At 43.5% G+C, this 20,691-nt stretch overlaps 1 protein-coding gene across 22 annotated transcripts in view; it reads left to right on the top strand.

Annotated features, from left to right (window-relative positions):
- Ptprt (protein tyrosine phosphatase receptor type T) overlaps positions 1-20,691 on the top strand; it is a 1,176,099-nt gene that overhangs the window by 116,994 nt on the left and 1,038,414 nt on the right. Inside the window, exon 1 of one of the 22 annotated variants that reach the window (XM_031372646.1) lies at positions 12,232-12,251. The exons of the other annotated variants lie outside the window; for them this stretch is intronic. The gene's annotated coding sequence lies outside the window, so the exon portion shown is untranslated. Of the gene's footprint in view, positions 1-12,231; positions 12,252-20,691 lie in introns of those variants that run through there. 22 annotated transcript variants of the gene reach the window in all.

Below are 20,691 nucleotides of genomic sequence, written 5' to 3'. Positions count from 1 at the left end.
GAAATTGCACTGTGGTGGTGGTGTCAGCTGGACACCCTCTAAGGCTAATAACCACCAACTTGCTCATTTAAAATAGACATATCAGTTATAGTTCAATAAATTTACCAAAATAAATACTAGTCTTAAGTTTTTGTTTTTATTTCATTTCTTAAAAGTAATAAGAGGTAGTTTATTCTGGAGGCATTTTGACTTAGGTTACTCAAAATTCTATGTTCCAGCATGGCAGCAGTTTCATGAAGTTTTATAGTTTTGTTTACAGAACAAAGAAAGTCACAAATAAAGGCAAGTTTAAAATTCATCAGAGGCAGTTCTAGAACAAGGTGGAGACATCTCTTCTATAGGCCCAAGATGCTATCTGATGGCAGTCTTTGTTTTTGGGTTGTTGGAAGCTAGTGGTCTGCTAAGTTAATAGATTCCCAATTTTTAAAAATCTATTAGTCGTAGGATGTTAGTTTTGAGACAGAGGTAGGCAAGGAATGGCTGTTCTGGAGGGCTAGAACTGTCTCAAGATGGGCAGATTACCCTCTGGACTTGCAACATTCCTATCTCTCCAAGATAGTACAGTTCTTGTCAGTCAGTCAGTCTGTCTGTCTCTGAAGACTCAACTTATTTTCAGTATATAAAGAGTAACACTTATTAATATGTCCCCCACTCCTCTTCACGTCTTCTCCATTTTTATCATAACCATCTGAGCCCAATAAGTGCTGCCTGCTGGAATTTGACTGATCTTATTGGCTTGATCTCGTGCAGGCAGTCACAGAGGTAGCGAGTTCAAGACTGTGGTGGCCGTGTTGCGTCCAGAAGGCAGCATTTCACAGCATCTTGTCCTGCTTCCCTGATCTTGCAGGCTTTCTATGCCTTTTTCTGAGGCATTACCAGGGCTTTGGGGATGCTGATATTGATGTCCCATGTAGGCCTGAGCCCTCAACCGTTACTTATTCTTAGCACTTTGAGCAATTGTGGGTCTCTGAATTAACTATTTCCCAAGGTTGAAACTTCTATGGCAGAGTTGATCACACCACTGATCCATGTGAGTAAACATGAATATTTAGAAGGCAGTTTGATGTTCTGTCTATTTTGCAAAATAACAGTAGAAGGCTCTCTCCTCTCCAGGGCTATCTGAGTCATGGGTTTTGGTCAGATTTACAGTGCCAGGCATGAATTCTGTCCAGTGGAGAAACAATATTCTTAATCCAAAATGGACAGGTCCAAACAACAAACAATACAACAACAACAACAACAACAACAACCCTGAAAATGGGTAATAAGGCAAACTCTTGTTCTAGTCAGGGTGTTAAACAAGGCATGGTGTGCTGACCACTTCTATACAGAGTCCTGGAGATGTCAGGGTGGGTCATAACTGGGACTTCATTTCTTGTCGGTTCGAATGTGTGAGCTCAAGTCTCTTCACAGAATCACAGTGCAGGAAAAGTATCTGTGTATTGTGTCTTAGTATTTCGGTTATATAACTATGAGCAATCTCTTACCATTAAGTGGGAAGACAAGTATTAGTTTTGGGCTTAAGTTAAGGGTAACCACGAAAATTGTAATACATAATTTAAATCTTTTGAAAATGCAACATGAAAAAAATAGAAAAAATTTCTCTATTCAGTAAGAGAAGGAAAGCAAAAAGAAAATTGTATAATAAGTAGAGAGCATAAAAAAGATGGATAAATCAAATCTATGACATCAGTGATTACAGGATGAGAGGGTTAGTCTCACTGATTAAGACACAGGCACTTTTGAATTGGCTTACCAAAAGTTCCAGCCATTCTTCTTTTTGCTTTTCTCAGAGGCACATGCATGCAAGAATAGAACAAGATTGAAAATAAAGGGCTAAAAGTGGCATTCTAGGAAAATAACTACAATAATACAAGTCTAGCAATTTCAATATCAGACGGAGGTAAAGTTGAGGCAAAGAAACAAAGCAATGATTTATTTTGGAAATGCCCCAATTGTATGGTGTTCCAAGAAGATATAACAGTCATAAGAAAATACAACCAATACAGTGCAAACTACATAGCTACGTAATTGCAAGAATTACAGTAATAAATAGACGATCTATCATTTTAGGTAGAGATTTCAATATACCCTTCTTGGAAACCTATCAAGCAGACAAAGTAGAACAAAAAGCCTTGGATGAGCTGGCAAGATGTCTCTGCATAAGGACCTTTACCTCTACATATAATGACTTCAGTTTGATCTCAGGGACTCACATGGTAGAAAGAGATAGCCAATCGTCTCTGACCTCTACTTAGTTGTTCACTATGCTATCTATATACCCCAAGCCTCACGCAAAATAAATAAAGAAATAGATATTAAGAAGCATTCAGTAGCATGGTCAAACAGTTTTATACACAGCTAGTTATTTTTGAGAACATGTGGAAAAAATTTAAAAAGAATTATTTGTGAGGCTAGAAAGTCCTTGATTTCTAATAGTTGATCCCATTCAGACAATATTCTTTAACTCAGATGAAATGAGAACTATTAGCCAGGCACAGTGATGATCTTCTGGAATTCTAGCCCTTAAGAGGCAGAGGGAGGAGAATCGGGAATTCATTCGGGGTGGGGGGTGGGTGGAGGGGTCATTGTACTTGGTTTGTCAGCTTGACACAAGCTAGGTCATCTGGAAAGAGAAACCTCAATTGAGAAAATGTTTTCATCAGATTGGCCCATGGGCACATCTGTTGGAGTTGTTCTTGATTAATGATTGATGTGGGAGGGCCCAGCCCACAGTGGGCAGATCTTCTGGGAGAAAGAAAACAGACTGAGGAAGCCAAGAGGAGCAAGCGGGTAACACCCCACTGTGGCCTCCATTTCAGTTCCTGCCTCCAGCTCCAGCTTTGAGTTCCAGTCCTGACTTCCTTTTGTGTAATCTGTAAGATGAAATAAATCATTTTCTTTCCAAAAGAACAAATTTTTAGAAGCGTTCTTTTATTAGTTTGTTAAGAAGTAAGAATGGTCACGATTTCACACACTATATATGGAGATGCTTTTGGATTAGGTAATAAAATAAATATATAGAAGTTTTTATAGATCTAAGGGACAGGGAAAACTGTTTTATTTTTACATGCTATAATTTAAGGGGAAGAATTATCAGGCCATTTTTTAGCACCAGTAAATTCAACAAGTATGTCAGATAGTACAGAATATGGAAATGAGCAGTTTAGCTCTGTGTCACAATAATACCTTGAGAAAATGCATTAAATGTTATTTACCGTATCAACTGCTATGATGACTATAGGGTTTAACTTAACCAAAAATTACATGATATTTACCTAAAGAAATGCTGAACGCCATGAAGGAAGGCCTATAGAAGAGGAGAGTTAGACCATGTTTATGGATAGGAAAAAAGTCAATAATGTAATGGTATCATTCATCCAAAAATTAATGTACAATTTTAATATAGTACATTTATATCTGAAGAGTTCGTGGTGATATCGGTCAAGGAGATTCTAATAATCATACGCAAGAAAGATGTCCATTAACAACTACTTAAGTGAAGAAATAGTACAGATAAAAAGTGGAGATTTACCCTACCACTCCTATCATGGGTGTGACATTATAAGAACTGGCTGGCAGGAGGTGTGTGTGTGTGTGTGTGTTTTGTATGTTTGTGTATGTGTTTGTGTGTGTGTGTGTGTATGTGTGTGTGTGAGCGAGAGGCGGGGTGAGGGAGGGAGACATGGACACAGAGATAGGACGTAGAGAGCCTGAGAGACACAGATAGGAAGGGACAAGCAGAGAGGGGAAGAAGAGAGAAAAGAGATAGAAATAGAAGATAGAAGTTATAGGAGGAGGACATGACAGAGGATGAGGGAGGAAGGAAGGGGGAGGAGTGGAGAGAGTCTGAGCAAGTACAGATGGTGGCTGTGTTTGGGAAAGGACTCCTAATTTCTAGGGGCAGTCCATGTTCAAAGGTACAAAATTGATACCTTGTGGGAAGTGAGCAGGAACAGAACTGCAGAGTGCTCTGCCATGGTAGAAGTCTGATGTTGGGGAAGTGGCATGGCATGTGTATTTATGTGTCTGGTGCTAGCAGCAGGATGGCCAGAGAGCAGCCAGCCAGAAGAGCAGCTTCCCTTAGATCACTTGCAAGTAGGGTTTATCTCCTGGCGGTTGGCTCTGCCTTTTCCCTGCCACTCAAACTTTATTGGGAAATGGATTCTCTTGCCAGAAGAGTGTGATTAATACTGCAACTGGCTGTGGGCTTAACAACAGATTGATGGTTATATTTTTAAAGGGGCTGCCTGCTCATGGTTTACACTGCTGTGGTCCGCAGCGTTTATCATTCCTAAGTGGGAAAGGTTTGTTTGCGTTAGATTTTTGTGCCATTCCACATGGCGTTTGTTGTTTGCCAGCCTTGCCTGCCACCTTGCATTTGTTATTTGATTTAAGACAGTGAGTGTGTGTGTGAAAACAGGAACCCCTGTTCCAAATTTGTGTGTTTCGCAATGCCTTCAGGCAATACAGCAAACACTGCTGGGTGTAGTTATCTGACTACTGAAGTCAGGAAAGGAGTAGCAGCCTGCCCTGACATCCAGGCCTGGTCTGAGCTGGCCACCAACATCTAGGCCTGATTCCTCATCTTTATAGACTCACTTTAGACCTCAGAGAGGGTCAGTGTCAAGGAGACTGGACATGTTCCCTGACCATGTTCCTATGACAGTGTTGCCCAAACCAGATGCTGGGCTTCTTAATTCCTAGCAACAAATAGAATAGGTGGGAAGATGAAAATTATGGTTTGTTCCCTCAGTTGTTCAACGAAGATTTGTGTGCCAGACACTATGCAGAGGATATAGTAGACACAATATCCTCTTTGCTCTTGTGAGGCTTACAGTCAAGTTAGGAATAGACATTAAATAAACACACATACACACATACACACAAGCGTACACACACACACACACACACACACACACACACACAGAAAATCACAGTGGTCTGAGAGTCTGGAAGAAGAATATGCTGGGAGCATGCAGTGGGAGAGGGGGTTCCTGAAGAGTTGAGGTAAAAAGGTGAAGTGGGCATTCCCTAGGTCAAATGGTGGGGGCCGTGATGGGGAGGTGGGTATAGCAAAGAGTCCCACTGCTCGGCATGCTGCTACCATTATAGGTTGCTTAGTTACAAACCCAAGAGGAGATGAGAATAGTCTGTGGCTAGTGTGAACTCAACAGAAAGGTTGCTGGGTGTCCTTATCATCGCTCCACTCTGTAGGTTCAGGAATGATAGGGAACATAGCTGGACCAGTGCGTTTTAGATTCCATGTAGGGGATTGGTCTGGGCAACTCTGACGCTGGACTTCCAGTTTCTTCCTGTACTTTGGACTTTCTCAAGCTGAGGTCATAGATTCAGTAAAAGGGCTCTTAGTTTATGTGGTGGTAGTGATGGCTGAAGCAGGTGTCACAAACAGTGCCTGGTAGGCATTTTCATCCATATTTCCATATTCTAGGCCACCTTAGCTCCTCATACTGACAGCGGTGTGTGTGTGTGTGTGTGTGTGTGTGTGTGTGTGTGTGTTTGATTTGGCTATTTCTGCCTGAGTTCACCTTTATATGTCATCACTCGAGCTATGCATCCTATCAGCAGCTGGCAAATCGGTTACACAAGACCTGCCTCACTGCTGTTGCAAAGATTGGAGCCACATGTGCACATGAAACCTTAGTTGTGGGCTTAGCCAAAGTGTATTTCTGTTGTGATGAACACTAGGTTCGCCTTGGTCTTGCACTTCACTAAGACCAAGGGTAAGCATATTCACCAAGCCTTGCTGAATTTCACTAGGAATTGAATGGAGTCATACAGTCTAGAGAGTGTCAAGGGCCAGAGCAGCCCAGCTGTTCCAGCCATGCCTGGCATCCCGAACCTCATCCTTTGGCTGTGTACATTCAGCCTGTGCTTTCCACGTCGGTGTGGGCACAATACCTCCTGTGGTTCAAGACTCTACTCTGGAGACACTCTGGGTGATCAGTCTCCTTGGGAGGCTGCCTGGAAGTTTAGCTGTAAAGAGAAATTGAGTCAAGACCAAAGCCCAGGGAGAAGAGGAACAAGATGAGGCTTGTGTAGAGGCAGGGTGTTTTCTTGTAGGAAGTGTAGGAATTAAATGGTCCAGCAGCCTTGACCTTGGGGAACCAGTTGAATGGTGTGGTACCAGGATGCAGTAAAGGCAGGAAGAAAATGGATACTGGTAGCTAATGCTGTAAATTTCTATCTCTTTGCTTCTGACCTTAGGTACCTCTGGAATTGTGTCCTTCATAATGTGCCCTTTTCAGTCTTTTTCTTTTTTTTGAGATTTTTTTCCTTTGAACAATTGATAATACTCATAAGAATTTTTTCTTGTGTAATCAAGGTCCACATACTCATAATAGGAGGTTAGCTTTGGATTGCATAAAAATAAAAAGCACATTCATTAGTGTTAACCTTTCCTGAGAGACTTTGGCTTGCCTTTAAAATGAAGATAAAGAGATCAAATTCTATTAAATATATAAATATCCCACTAATCAACACTATCACATATGACCATTTTATTTTTGTCTCTCAGAATCTGAATCATAGAATTTAATGCTAGACTCCAGGAACCTAAAGACTGAACTCTCAGGATCATTAAGAAGTAGGAAGGCAAAAAGAGAGCGGTTATGCATAGAGCTAAAAGGCAGTGCATGTTGACCCAGGAGTGAGAGGCTTTGGTTGTACGTGGTCATTGTTAGCTTGTCAGTGAAACTGGGAAAAAAATTACCACCATCTCCTGATGCTAGGTCAAGAAATAAGTTTTGAACAGGAGACTGAAGCTCTACGATAGAGGACTGAGGACGGGGCTCAGTGGGTGAGGTACCTCCTGTGCAAGCATGAGGACCTGGGATCCCTAGAACTCATGGAAAAACTGGACCCCATAGTACTCGTCTGTAGTGGGCAGGTTGGGGAGGGAGAGTCCCCAGAAGCTTGTGTTCCTAGCTAACCTGTCCCCTTAAACCTGTCTCAAACAAGATAGAAGGAGAAGATCAAGAGCTGAGTTGTCCTCTGACTTTCCACATGTATGGCATGGCATGTATATGCCCATATGAACACACATGAACACATGTTCATACATATATACATGCATACATACACACACAAAGATAAGAAAGATAGATGGTATGCATAGAAATTTTGAATAAGTTAGGTGTTATTAAACCTCTGGTTAGAGACTCTTTAACTCTGTAAAACATTTTCTGGAGTCCTAGGCAATGAGGAAGAGGTTTCAGCCCCTGCCTTGAGATGTGGCAACTGGCATTTCTTGTTTTAAAAGGGAACACAAAGAACCTATTGACATTTTGAGTAAAGGCTTACAGAATACTGATTGTGTGCACACCTGTTCTGTTAGCAGTTTAGTCTCCACATATTTATTTTTCTGCACTCTGCAGTGTGCTCTCCATTTCAGATCTTGGTTATTAGTTCTTCCCTTGGTCCACACAGACTTAGCCTATGATGTGACTGTTGGTTTAATCAAAAGAATGGCCCAAGTAATGGGTATTTGTTCTCTGTTCACTTCTAATTGAAGGACTTCATGTTAACTAAGAATGATGCCCAGTTGGGCAAGGCATTTCACTTGGGAGATTGCTAGAGTGTCTCATGAAGGAACCGCAGCTCCATTCCGGAGATGCAGCAGCCTGTGGGGTAGAAGCGAAGCGGATGAAAGCTTATCAGAGCATAGCCTGCTTGCATAATGAATCGCAGTAGAAACTGTGAGCCACCATGCTGCTGCTGCTGCTCTGGCAGTGCATGCTGCCTGCAGCCTTCCGATGAGCTCCAGACTTCCAGGTCTGGGTCTCTGCTGGAGAGAACTCTTTAGATAGAAGAGATAGAAAAGACCATAGGCACTTGAGACTATACAATCCCATGGTCCCTTCTTAAGAAAATGTGTGTTTTTCAGCTTAGGGACTTTTGTACTTTGGTGAGAAATCCCAAGAGAAAGCTAGTTCTTACAACTTTCTTTTAATTAGGCAGTGGTCTTAGGATGCTGATACATCTTCACTGTTTGGTGCTAAAAAAAAAACCAGGACAATGGCCTGGAGGAAAACAAAACACTGCTCATTAAGGGCTGGCTGTTTATTTTCTGGATCCATGCATGGATCTCCCCAGAGGCCCCATGCTGGGATGAGGCCATGAAAAAGCTCTGGGGAGGGGGCAGAGTGGGATGTGTGCTTTCAATGTTGGAGGCAGAACATCAGCTCATTTTCTCCGGAAGCTTTGGTTGTGTAGAGAGGATCTTGTGAGGGTACTTTCCTTCTAAGAGTGGGGATTTCATGATGGAGAAAGCTGTTCTTCTGTTTTCTAGTGGCTTTGCCAACCTGATACTTGATTTAAGGATCACATTTAGCCCACTTGGTGATACAGATTCTGGACACTGAAAGCCCCTGTTAGAAACAGCTCAGGTGGTAGAGGACCCGCCTAGTGTACAGAAAGCCATGGGTTTGAGCCTCAGCACCACATACAGTGAGAACAGTGGCTCATGTCTGTAATCTCATCACTTCGTAGGTGAAGGCAGAAGAATGAGAAGTTCAAGGTCATCCCCAACCACACTGGATTCAAGTCCATCCCGAATATATAACATACCATGTCAAAGTGTCAAATAATAAATAAATAATTAAAAAAAAATCTTGTTCAGCGTTCTTACTTTGGCTTCTAGAAAGTTCTGAAAATGACATCAGTAAGGTCCTCTGGGAATGGAGAGAGTAGACTGACAGAATGGGACCAGGGTTCTGTGACTGAATAGCTGCAACACATTAAGCAAGTGGATACATGTGTGGCACAAACCCTGTGGATCTCTGCCAAGAACTGCATGGATAATAAGTATTCACATAATGCTGCCTTCCTGCAGAGTACAGTCAAGTGATGGCTCAGAAACCCAACACAGGCTGCCAACGAGTAGACTGGCTTCATTTCCCACATTTGAAGATTTATCTTGTTAGAGAGCCAAACTTTAAGAAAAGCACTTCTTTTGTACCAGGAATGAACATACGGTCATTAGCAAAGGTTACACAATTTTGTTTCATTGAGCTTTTATTTAGCAATGCAATATGAAGTAATAAATGTACTGGCAGGTTTTATTAAAAGGCTTGCTTAAGTCAATTATAGCCCTATCTATTATGGAGTTGCTCAACATTTTTCTGTTATCGACATTCTTGAAGAACACTTTACTCATTTTTGCCATTAATTACTACTTCTTTGTAAAATTATGAAACCACAGAAACACTATGTTTGTACATTAGCACTGGATACATTTGTATGTTTGTATACTAGTACTATATACATTTGTGTGTTTGTACATTAGCACTGGATACATTTGTATGTTTGTACATTAGCACTGGATACATTTGTATGTTTGTATACTGGCACTGGATACATTTAGAACAATAAGCTACCCTCCAGTTTTTTTCAGTGCAGAAGGATCTAGAAGGCACCCTCACCTAGACAGTACAGTAAGGAACAGACACGTGATAGTACTTTTGAAACTATGGAAACATGCTACACTAAGGTGAGATGAACGTATATCAAATAAGACCTACCTTACTTACGTCATGTTTTTAATATTGAAAAATACCGAAAATAAAAGCCATTGTTTCTCAGTACCTGCTTTCGTTTTCTTCTTTATTTGACTTGGTGTCTTACCCCTGGTGTCTACAATGTAATTTGACAACTATTAGTTCAGGAAGTAAGCACCTGCTATTTGCTTCGGCCCTTTCTGTGGACCCGAAGGGGCATTAGTTGGCAGCCAGAGTGCCTCGGAAGCCTTTTTGAACACATAGGTGGTTCCAGAAGTCCCTTTTGACTTTTTTAGATCTGGTCCTGCTTGATCCCATGGTGAGGGACCTCGTTGGGGCCATTTTTTTCTTTTTGTGCTTGGTGGAAACTTAAAAGGATGTGGGCTTAAGAAATTACAAATTCCAGAATGAAGTACTAATGAAGTTCGCGGACACAAATCACTTCACACACTCCACTTAGAGGATTTGTTTAATTGACTGAGGAAATAGTTGGAAGGGGAAGGGAGCACTTCTTTTCATTAGCGTTCAAATGAAGTGCAAATTATAGAACTCGGGCTCCATATTTCCTAAAGATAGAAACTCTGGGGAAAGGGAGAGAAATCAGGAACGGAACTCAGTTTAAAAATCAGAAACAAATGCAGTTTGGGTAGAAAAGTTTGGGCAATTTTCTACATGGATAATTTGAGAGCAACTAGCTAATGGGGGTTGGAAATGACTCCCCCTTCTAGTGCCTCGGGTTTGCAGCCCAGTTTTATTTTGTGTTTGTTTTTATTTCGCATTCAACTTGATTCTTTAATTAAAAAAATAAAAACATAATGTCTGGGCAGAGGAGACAAGGCAAGTATTTGAACCAAGTGTCAGGCCTGAGGTGTTGAGTGACTAAAGATGGTGCCTGCAATTATAGAGGCTGGCATAAAATTACAAGCCTTATTAATCTTCAAGCTTCCTGGCTTAGCATGGCTATCAGGTGGACGAGTAACCAGTTTCTGCTGCATTTCTCCTCCTCGCACAATTAAAGCCATAGCCATAACATATACCATGCCATTATACTAACTTGTAAGGATTGTTTCTTAGGCTCTTCATGGGGTGAATTTCACCTCTGAGTCTGTCTGACAGGGTTGATTCTCTTTAGCCCAACTCAAGCCTCAGTGATTGCCAGCTCTGTATACAGAGATGAGGGGTGGTCAGTGTCCGTCCCAGGGGCCTCATCATCTTAACTGCTGCTCTGTGTGCCTGGACTGGTCCACATAGGTTAGGTTGGGATGCCAGAAATAATTTATAAAGGGAATGTATGTTATGGCCAGGTGTGTGGAGTGGTCCTCACCTGTGCTCCAGGCATGTGGGAGTGAGAGGCAGGTGGATCTCTGTGAGTTCAAATCCAGTATGGGTTACAAAGAAAGTTTCAGGCTAGCCAGGGCTACAAAGTGAAGTGACGAGAGTCTATCTCAAAGACACAATGTAACACAAAACAGAAACAATATGGAGAGGCCCGCCACTATACTATACAAATTTGTGAGGGAGAGATGGGAGGAAGAAAAGCATAGCAGTTTGAGCATTACAGAGAGGTAGAGCTGGAGACATGAGGGTAGAGAGGAACAGTCTGATGTGAGGAGCCTGCCCTGCCACCTGAGGATATGGTGAGGTCCCAGCTCATGCTGCCCCCAAGGGCCAGGTCTGGGTCTGTAGCCATGCAGTAGCAAGGGTCTGTGATGCTCGGATGTGGGTGGCTCATATGACCACTAAGATCATGCGGATGCCCCTGCTTTGGGCTGCCTCCTGGAACCGTGCTGATGTTCAAGGATTGTGCAGAGCTGGCCCCACCTCTCACTTGCTGTGGCACTCTGAAAAGCCCCACCTCTCACTGATTGCAACACTTGGTAGAGAAGGCCTTACACCTTGACTGGGCAGCTCGGTAGAGCTGGCTCGGGTGGCATGGGTGTGGATGAGAAATGGTCCTGCCCCTTGCTGGCTGGTGTGAGTGTGGGAGGAATGGGGGATGACCAACTCAGCTACCACCCAGGCCAAGATTTAGGGCTTTGAGTGGGTCTACCCCAACATCTACCGCATCTGTGGACTGCTGGAGCACATGAAAGGGCTGGTTCTGTAGATCCAAAGCTGAAGGATCTCCATGATACAGGGGAACAGCAGGATATCCGAGAGGAGTCCTGTGAGGATCCAGGACTGATATAGCATAGCAGAAGCCAGATGCCTCCAACCAGGCCAATGACTCATTGCCAAGAACATTTGCAAATAAAGGCGTGTGGACAAAAGGGTGTAGTGTAGGACATGTGGCACACTACAGCTTCCACGATGAGATGTTTTTATGTTTTGTTTATTTTTATTTTTGTTTTTATTTTTTCATTTTCTTTTGAGGAGAAGAGTACAAAAGTAGAGTCCAGATACAATGGAATGGGGGGATGATTGCAATTGGGGTGAAGAATGTAAAACTCACAAAGAATCAATAAAAAGTAAAAAACATGCTAAAAAATAGCAAAATAAAATAATAAAGCAAGTGTAATAGAGATAATGGTAACCACTCATATGGAGTGTTGCCTCTTAGGTCAGGTTGGGAAAGACATGAGTTTCAAGAGGCACTGTGGGAAAAGCACAGAGTCCGTTTAAAGGCATTATGGTTTTTTTCTTCCTATTATGAGACAGGCTCAAGCTGGCATTGGCCTTAACATCCTACTTGCTGGATTACACCTGTGCAGTAACATACATGACTAAGAACAGGTAGGTGTGTGTGTGTGTGTGTGTGTGTGTGTGTGTGTGTGTTTGTGTGTGTGTGGTTTCTCTTCATGGGTCCAATTCTGTGGGAGCAGAACCTGAGGTGGAGGTCCAGCTGGAAAGGCTTCCACTAAAATTGCATTGTGCGTTTTTTTTTCCTCAAAATTCCATCAGGTAGGAGAGTTGTTTGGAGGGCTGGCTTGAGCACAAATTACTGCGCACCCCTCAGAATTTGTGGTCCAGCAAGCCTGGACTTGCACTTGAGATTTATGCACCTCAGAAACTCCCAAATGAAATGGATGCTTTTGGTATGGGGATTACCCCTGATCCGCCACACTCTCCTATGCATCTCCAGCCTGCAGCTGTGCGCAGCTGGGGAGAGCTGTGAATACTATAACACTTCTTACAACATTGAGATTGGGGGGTGGGGTGGGGAGGATGTTCTGTAACTCGATAGCATGTTTTTGAGTGTGAACTTTATAGAAAATGATGTCTTGTTACAGTATCAGAAGGTTGGACTTGCCTATAAGGAGAGAGCTGGAGAAAGAGGCAGAGCAGGGCAGGGCGGGGCGGGGCAGGGCAGGGCAGATGATAAGTAAAGGCTCAGCTTTGGCTCTGTGCTCTGCTATGTCCGAGCCCATGGCAAACTGTACCATGAACCATACTGGGTCCAACTTTGGTCTGAGCCCATGACAGACTGTACCATGAACCACACTGGGTCCGACTTTGGTCCTATCTCCCCGTTCCCCAATCTTGGCTAGTGGTGTGTGGTAGAGATGCTTTGGAGGAGGAGGGGGCAGGAATGAACTCTTAGTGGTAGTGGTTAGGGACAGTCACTTACTAGTCAAGATATTTTAGGCAATGAAGAAGCATTGTTGTGCCTCTTACTTAGGGTTGGAGGCATAGTGTGACATAGAAACACACGTTCTATGATGAAGAGATGACTGTGGACACGTGTCTTTAAGTGTGATTTGTCTGTTTGTCTTTGAGGGCCACAGGCGATTCTAAAGCCCTTCTATGAGAACATATTCTGGGGCTGGTGGATTGCAAGTTAGTGAGAAGTGCTTGCCTTGCAAGAGACTGCAATGAGCCTGGATTTCCAAAACATTTTTTACCCTGGCAAAACCAGGATCCTTTTCCAATTGATATTGTATAAATCACAAGAAGGCTGCCCAGAGCCTCCTAAACTGGAGTAACCATTATGCAAGCTGTCATACATGACTAACCCATTATTATGGCCTCCAAGAAGCTGAGGGACTCCCACCTCATTTCTGGGGGAACCCATTTCACACCTGAATAACTCTTATTTTAAAAAGTCAGCCTGATACTCATTACAAACTTGCCTTTGCTAAAAGACATTCTGCCGTCTCTCGTGAAGCACTGCCCCCTCCCCAGCAGAGCCCTTTCCCTGTCACACCAGAAATAATTCTCCCCCACTCCACGGTGCTTCTCTCCTTAGTTAATATTATAAAGGATAGATCAAGGGTGAATAAATATAATATGGTTATATTATTTATTACAGCCCCTTTTGAATTCCCATTTACGGTAATCATGACAGGTAAAATTCATTCTGTTTCCAAGGAATCAATTTGCTATTATTCTCCAAATGTTATCATTCTCACACTAATGTGGGGGACTTGTTGCTACAGATAGACATGGTTATTGCTCTGTCCAGTAGGTAGCTAAGGATGCCAGAAGGCTCAGGGTGACGTGGCATCGTGCCTTGACAGTGAAATGCACTGACTGGGTTGATGTTCACTGGTATGCATGAATGTGTCTGGGTCAGAAATTTCTGTCAGGTGTGTTCAAGGAAGACAGTGAGTATCCAGGGCTGTGGTTGGGTCTCAGCCTGTGGAGGGGGCCGGCTGTTTTGACTTTCTATACATGGGGCTTAGTGTCAGGGGAAAGCAGGGCTCACATCTTTGGAGTCTTAGTTCTGTGTGTGCTGATTGGCATCAGTATTTTACCCATGTGTGCGGCTTCATGATGGATGGCCTCACTTATCTAGAAGCCTCAGATCTTGAGAACAAAAGGAGGAGAACCAGGCAGCAGAGGTCGAGCTGACTGCCATCCTGCGCACCCAGGGACCTTTCGCCCCTCTCCCTCCTCCTCTTTCTGCTTCTCTTCACCAACCTCCACTGACTCTTCCACTGTCTTTCTCTCTCCTACCCTTCACCTCTTCCCTTTCTTCTCCGTTCTCATCTATTCCCTTTTCTCTTCTCCCACCTCCTCCTCTCCCTCTTTATCTTTGTAGCTTTTAATGCTATGAACTGCTCCCAGTTCCACCCTTCCCATATCTCTTCTTCCTCCTCCTCTTCCTCCTCCCTCTCCTCCTCTTCCTCTTCCTCTTCCTCATCCTCTTCCTCCTCCCCCTCCTCTTCCTCTTCTTCCTTCTCCTGCTCCTCCTCTTCTTCCTTCTCCTGCTTCTCTCCTCTATTTTCTTCTCTTCTTCTCTATCTCCCTTTGCGTTTTTTGTAGATTCGGTCTTCCTCCTTCTCTTCCTGCTCTCTTCCTTCTTCTCCCACTCCTGATGCTGCTTCTCCTCAGTCTCCTCTTTCATGTTTTCTCAGCTTTTTCTGTTACCCACACCCTTTCTGTGGCTCTTTTCTCTTGGTTTCTCCTGTCCCTGCCCTACACCTTTGGTATTATTTCTTTCTTTTTTGTTTGTTTTTTACACCTATGCCCTGTAATGACAGGGATTCTTTAATATTATCCCCCAGTTCTTCCTCTCCAACTGTGACAGCACTATCTCCCTTAGGATAGCTGCTATGCCTCTGCCTCTGCCTCTGCATTTCTGTGTGACAGCGACAACTGCTAATATTTCCCTGAGTTGTCCCACAGGCAAACAAACTCAGCACATCCCAGACTGGCCTGACTTCCCTCCTAGATTTCTAATTTCTGTTCATGGTCTTGCCTTTTTTCCCCCCTTGGTGCCAAGAGTCATAGAGGACCACCCTATTGATAGCGTTGCTCAGTTTGCCTGCAAGCTACCTAGTCTTGGAGCATGCCATTATTCCTTCTTAAATTCACAGAAATGACTGCATTTTTTTTGAAAAAAAGAAAAGGCTTTATTTTTTTTTAAGTTATAAAATTGTATTGCAGTGATGTTCACATAAGATAAAATAATCATTTCGAACAAGCAATGTAGTGGCATCTTGTACATTCTCAATGTGTGTAGCTGCCACCTCTGTCCCCTTCCAAAGCCTTTGCATTATGCCACAAGGGAACCATGGGCGTGCTAAGCAGTCACTCCTTACTCCCTTCACCCAGGCTGGTTCGACCTATTGAGGAGGTTTCACATTAATAGGATAATTCACCTGTGACCTTTTGTGTCTCGCTTCTTTCACTAAGCATAAGGTTTTCAGGGTCTATTTGTGGCACAGAATGTATCAATGCTGCATTTATTTTTATGGCTGAATAGTATTCCATTGCATGCATATATCACAATATGTTCATCCATTGATGGACACTTGGGCTGCTTTCACGTTTTGGCTATTGTGACTAGTTCTGCTGTGATTGTAGGTGTACGTACATTTGTTCAAAGGGAGTCTGGCTCTTTATTGCTGTGGAATGGGACTCAGCAAACATTCCTATATAGAGTCAAAGAGTAAATATTTCAGGCTCCGTAGGTCGCTGAGTACCTGCCAGAATCACTGAGCAGAGCTGTTTCACTGTAGTTCAGAAAAGCCATCGGAAGTGAGTGAGCAACTGGTATGTCTTTTGCTACGTTCCAGCAAAGCAGCAGAAAGAGGCAATAGGTCCGAGCTAGTTCTCTAGCCTCGCTGATAGCTGCCATTGTGCACCTTGCTCTCGGAGTCTCTGCCTGATTCCACACTTCTCTAACCTTTGCCACTCTGCATCTGTCACATGACTCACATGAAACAGTAGGAGTGGCTTTAGGTATGGAAAGATAGAAAGGGGTCAGCTCGGGGAAGGGAGATGACCGTAGAAGGATGCTTACCCAGAAGTGACCCTGGGGAGGTAACTCTGGCCTCAGCTGCAAAGGCTAGGAGGCGGAGAGGGGAATTCCAGTGTTTCCTTTCAGGTGTACATGAGCTTCCAGGGTTCCTCAGGGTGAGAGCCAACGTAGGGATATCTCTAGCAGTGATGGAGAGCGGGCCATTTCATACACTTCTGCAGTTCTTGGGCTCATCTCACTCTAAGGGACATAAAGAGACAAGTTCATTGTCTATAGCATACTTTCTCAAAGAGTTGTAACTCACAGAGATCAAGGAGGAGACAGAAAGGCCTCTGGGGACAAATAAAAAGAGTTTATGGATGCAAACGGAGTGAGTTCTTTTTGCATGAGCAGGGAGCCGTCTGGGTGACAAAGACGGTGATGGGGCCTTGAATGTCTTTGTCCTTGTATCTCACACAGGCACCTGTACATGTTCGGCTTTTGTCTGGTGGATGTCCCTCTCAGACTGTTAATAACTTTTTTTTCAAGGCCCAAACTTTTATAGATGTAGAAGATGTACAAAGGAGACACAGGAGTCTGGGTGTGACAGTCAGGGAGAAGTATTCCAGTCCCAGCTCTCTTGCCTGCCAGCCTGCTAGGTGTGGGACTTGCAAATTAATTTACCTCTCTGTACCTCTGTGACCCCCTGTCTGTAAAATGAATGCTCACTGACTGTAAGCTCCTGGGTCTGCATGAACCCATCAGACCACACAACCTGCATCCTGGTTGCTAGCCTCTTCCTGGTCAACCTCCTCCATGTGTCTCTCCTTTCATATGGCTTAGTTTTGACTTGTACAGTCCACCCTCCACAGCCACAGATGGCACACAGTCAGATTCCTGACTCACTTGCTCAGGGAATATTTCCCCTACATAGACGGCTGGGAGCTTTTATTTTCCGACCAACATATCTTTGCATCTGGTCCTTACAGGCCAGCTAACTGCTTTACAGGGGACATCTTTATTCTACCATCATATGTGGTCACCAAAATCCACTTCATGCTTCTTTTAAATTTTTTTATTTATTATTCTGTATTATTATTAGTGTGTGTATATCTCTGTTTAGGCATCTATATGCAGGTGTATGCCTGTTACACCATACACTTGGATGCCAGGGGGTGACTTTTGGGAGTTGTTTTTTTTTTTTTTCTTCCCATCAAACTGTGGTCATCGGCATTTGTGTGGCTTGTGTGGCAAGAACTTTGACCACTGGATCATTTCCTGCTCTCCTTTAAGGCCCCATAAGATTATTTTCCTTGACTCTCTTGTTGTTAGTCATAGAAAGTATCCTAGCCAGTGCAATGTGGGTGAAAGTTAAATAAATGCATCACTAATTAGGCTTGGGTCATAAATTCATCAGCCTGGGCCATAAATTCTAGCGGTGTTCTTTTCGTTTTCTTCCTTCATCTGTGGAAGACTCTGAAGTCGTAGGTTTGGGTGGAACCAGAGCTGTCATCATGCGGTGAGTTATCGTAGTCATCCTAAGAAAACATGGAGAGTCTGAAGCCATCAGAACATGGAGGGTGCTTGAAGCCTCACTCATCCTGGCTAGTGAGTCTGCTGTGTACTTAGGATGGAGATGCAAGAGGGAAGAGGGAGATGGGCGTTCTCTTTGCTGCTTTCAACCTTCACCATAGCTCTTTAGGTGCAGGTTCAGGAGGAGAGGCGGTTTTGGTTCTAGACGGAGGGACCACCTTCAGCCATGGGACAAGTCTGGAAGTAACTCTGTCTTCTCAGGCAAAGGCAAGTTTTTTCCTGGCTGTTGAAACCTGACACTTCCCATTAGCTCTTTCCTGGGGAGACTCTGGCAAACCCACACTAAATGCCTCCTGATTGGCAGTGGAAGGTGACTGAAGCATTCCCAGAGGTGGCCTAGGATGTGTAGGCTTCTTGTTTGGCACCAGCCAGCTCCTGTCAGCTCTCAGTTTCTAGAAGACCTACTTGAGAGTGATGTGTGTTGGGGGGGGGTAGAAGCACCCACAGAGTTCACAGCAGCTTTCGGACCTCTCGAAGAGGATTTGATTAAAAAATTTTTGAGTAAGTGGGCTACATTGTATTATTTTTTTTCTTTATCTTTATTTTGAACTCGTTCAGTGGAGCTTTGTAGGGGATGATTACACAGATGGGTACATTGGTGAAGTCATCGTAATGCATTGTGTGTGCACATGTTGGCCAAAGTAAAGCCATGGGGATCATTTTTTTAAAAGAATCATTCATTTTATGTATAGGAGTACACTGTAGCTGTGTTCAGACACACCAGAAGAGGGCATCAGATCCTATTACAGATGGTTGTGAGCCACCATGTGGTTGCTGGGAATTGAACTCAGGGCCTCTGGAAGAGCAGTCAATGCTCTTACCCGCTGAGACATCTCTCTAGCCCCTAGGTATTATTCTTTAGGAATTACCTACAATATTTTCTGAGACATGGTCTCTGAATGGCTTGAGTTTCACAAATTAGATAAGGCTGGCATCATGGGATGCCTCTGAGATCTGTCTGTGCCTGCCTCCTCAATGCTGAGAATGAAAGCATGGTACCGTCATGTCTGGATTCTTATGTGGGTCCTGAGGATCAAACTCAGGTCCTTGTCCTGGCCATCTCCTCAAGTGAGTCAGAGGTTTACATTAGCTGTGCCATTATGAAATCTTCTTATGCATCTGGGATTCTGAGAAACAGCCTACTGCGTGTCCAGAAGACAAGTTAACAGGACTTCCTGTGAGGTGGAGGGGCCGTGTTTCAGCACCACCTCTCCAGGTAATCAGCTCTGCTTCTTTTCTTTGGCGCCTCCTGTATGTCTTTAGGAGCCTGTCCATTTCGTAGCTCTCATTGTGGAATAATAGCACTGGGATATTTCTGCCGAAAGGGAGAGAGTTCATGACATTGAATTGATCCGTCCTCAGGCTCAGAACACACTGGGATGAAACTAGGGTGGTGTGTAGCAGGGGGAGTTGGCTCTCTCTTGGAGTAAATGTGGGACAAGGTTGTTCCCCAGATGGAGGATGGTTTGAGGCAATTACTGACAGGTGGGTTGATGAGTCTTTGTGACTTCTTGCTCTTTGCTTCTTGGATCTTTTCATCCATTTCAGATCCCAGGCACCACCATTGTTCAATCTTCTGCAACTTCACACCGAATCTCAATTCTAGGGAGAGTCTAGAAACTAGAATTCACCTTTGCTCTTCTCAGGGGAAATTATTTGTAAGCCTAAACAGAAACGAACAGTTTTCTGCAAAGCAATTTTCTGAATGTGGAAGGTAGTAACCAAAGCGAGAAGAACTCTCTGGTTTTAGTCTTCAAAATCACCTAAACTAGATTGCTACACCTTTGAAATTTGCCCTGCTGACCGATGTCTCATCCCTAGAGAAAGACGCTCTTAGGAAAAAACTAACACAAAGAGATTAGCGAGCCTGCAGTTCCTTTTCCCACTCTTAATGACCTTATTAGAGAAATTGCACCCTGGGTAACAATATAGATAAAATCCCCACGGAGTTATGTAGACTAAAAATCCAATTCCTTGGGAAGGAAATGGTACCTGTCAGCAATGCTCAGGTTTGAATTTAATCTGAGATCGCATGAGCCATATTCTTATGTAAACATGAATCCTCTAATCTACATACATTTGATGTTCATTTTGGGTCATCTCTTCTAGCGTAACATTAAAACGCTTGTAGGCCATGGTGCAATATGTGTGGGTTTTCAGAAAGCTTGTGGCGAGGCACCTTTAGTGGTGCCCAATGTCCCCAGTAACACGAGGGAGAGAACTGAAGCTGTTATTCAGAATATTACTTCTCATTATTATTAATCAGCAGCAGTCATAAAAGTAGCTGTTTATTGTAGGCCTGCTCCTTTCCTAGGTCTGTGGTATGTATCATCTCCAGGTCTGAGAAGAGCCCGAAACCAAGGCTCGGGCGTGTTCATGGGCCTACCTGAGGCTACCCAGTCAGGAAGAGACACAGCAAGAGTCCAAGCTAGGATCTTGACTCAAGGAATTTTCTTTGCTATTGCATTCAAATCTCAGCTTTAGTTATATTTAGGGAATGGCATTTTGTAAGTATACAGTTTTGAGTTCTGAGTTAAGTGCATATCCATATCACCATGCCTCTGATACAAGTGTAGAGTACATTTCCATCACCTATCCCCTCAGGCCTCTTGGCAGGCCTTCCTCCATAGGCAACCAGTGACCTGATTTTGTGCACTATAGAATAGGTTTACCCTTTCTAGACCTTCTTAGGAATAGAATTATAATATGTAATAATATGTATTTAACAACTTTAATTTATTCTTTGATAATTTATGAATACAACGTCGTTAGATCATAGCTACCCACTTGTTACCACTAACTTCCTCCTTAGTGTTTCCATTCTCCTCCCAACTTCATGCCATAGTCAACATCCCTCTTCTGGTTCCCTCTGCCCTCTTTTCCTCTTCCTCTCCCTCCTCCTCCTTCTCTTCTTCTTCCTCTTCCTTCTCCCCTCCTCCTCCCCTCCCACTCCTC

Source organism: Mastomys coucha, unplaced genomic scaffold (genome assembly GCF_008632895.1).
Source record: "Mastomys coucha isolate ucsf_1 unplaced genomic scaffold, UCSF_Mcou_1 pScaffold15, whole genome shotgun sequence".
Taxonomy (NCBI): Eukaryota; Metazoa; Chordata; class Mammalia; order Rodentia; family Muridae; genus Mastomys; species Mastomys coucha.
The sequence above is the reverse complement of the archived record's forward strand: the minus strand, read 5'-3'. Positions and strand labels throughout refer to the sequence as shown.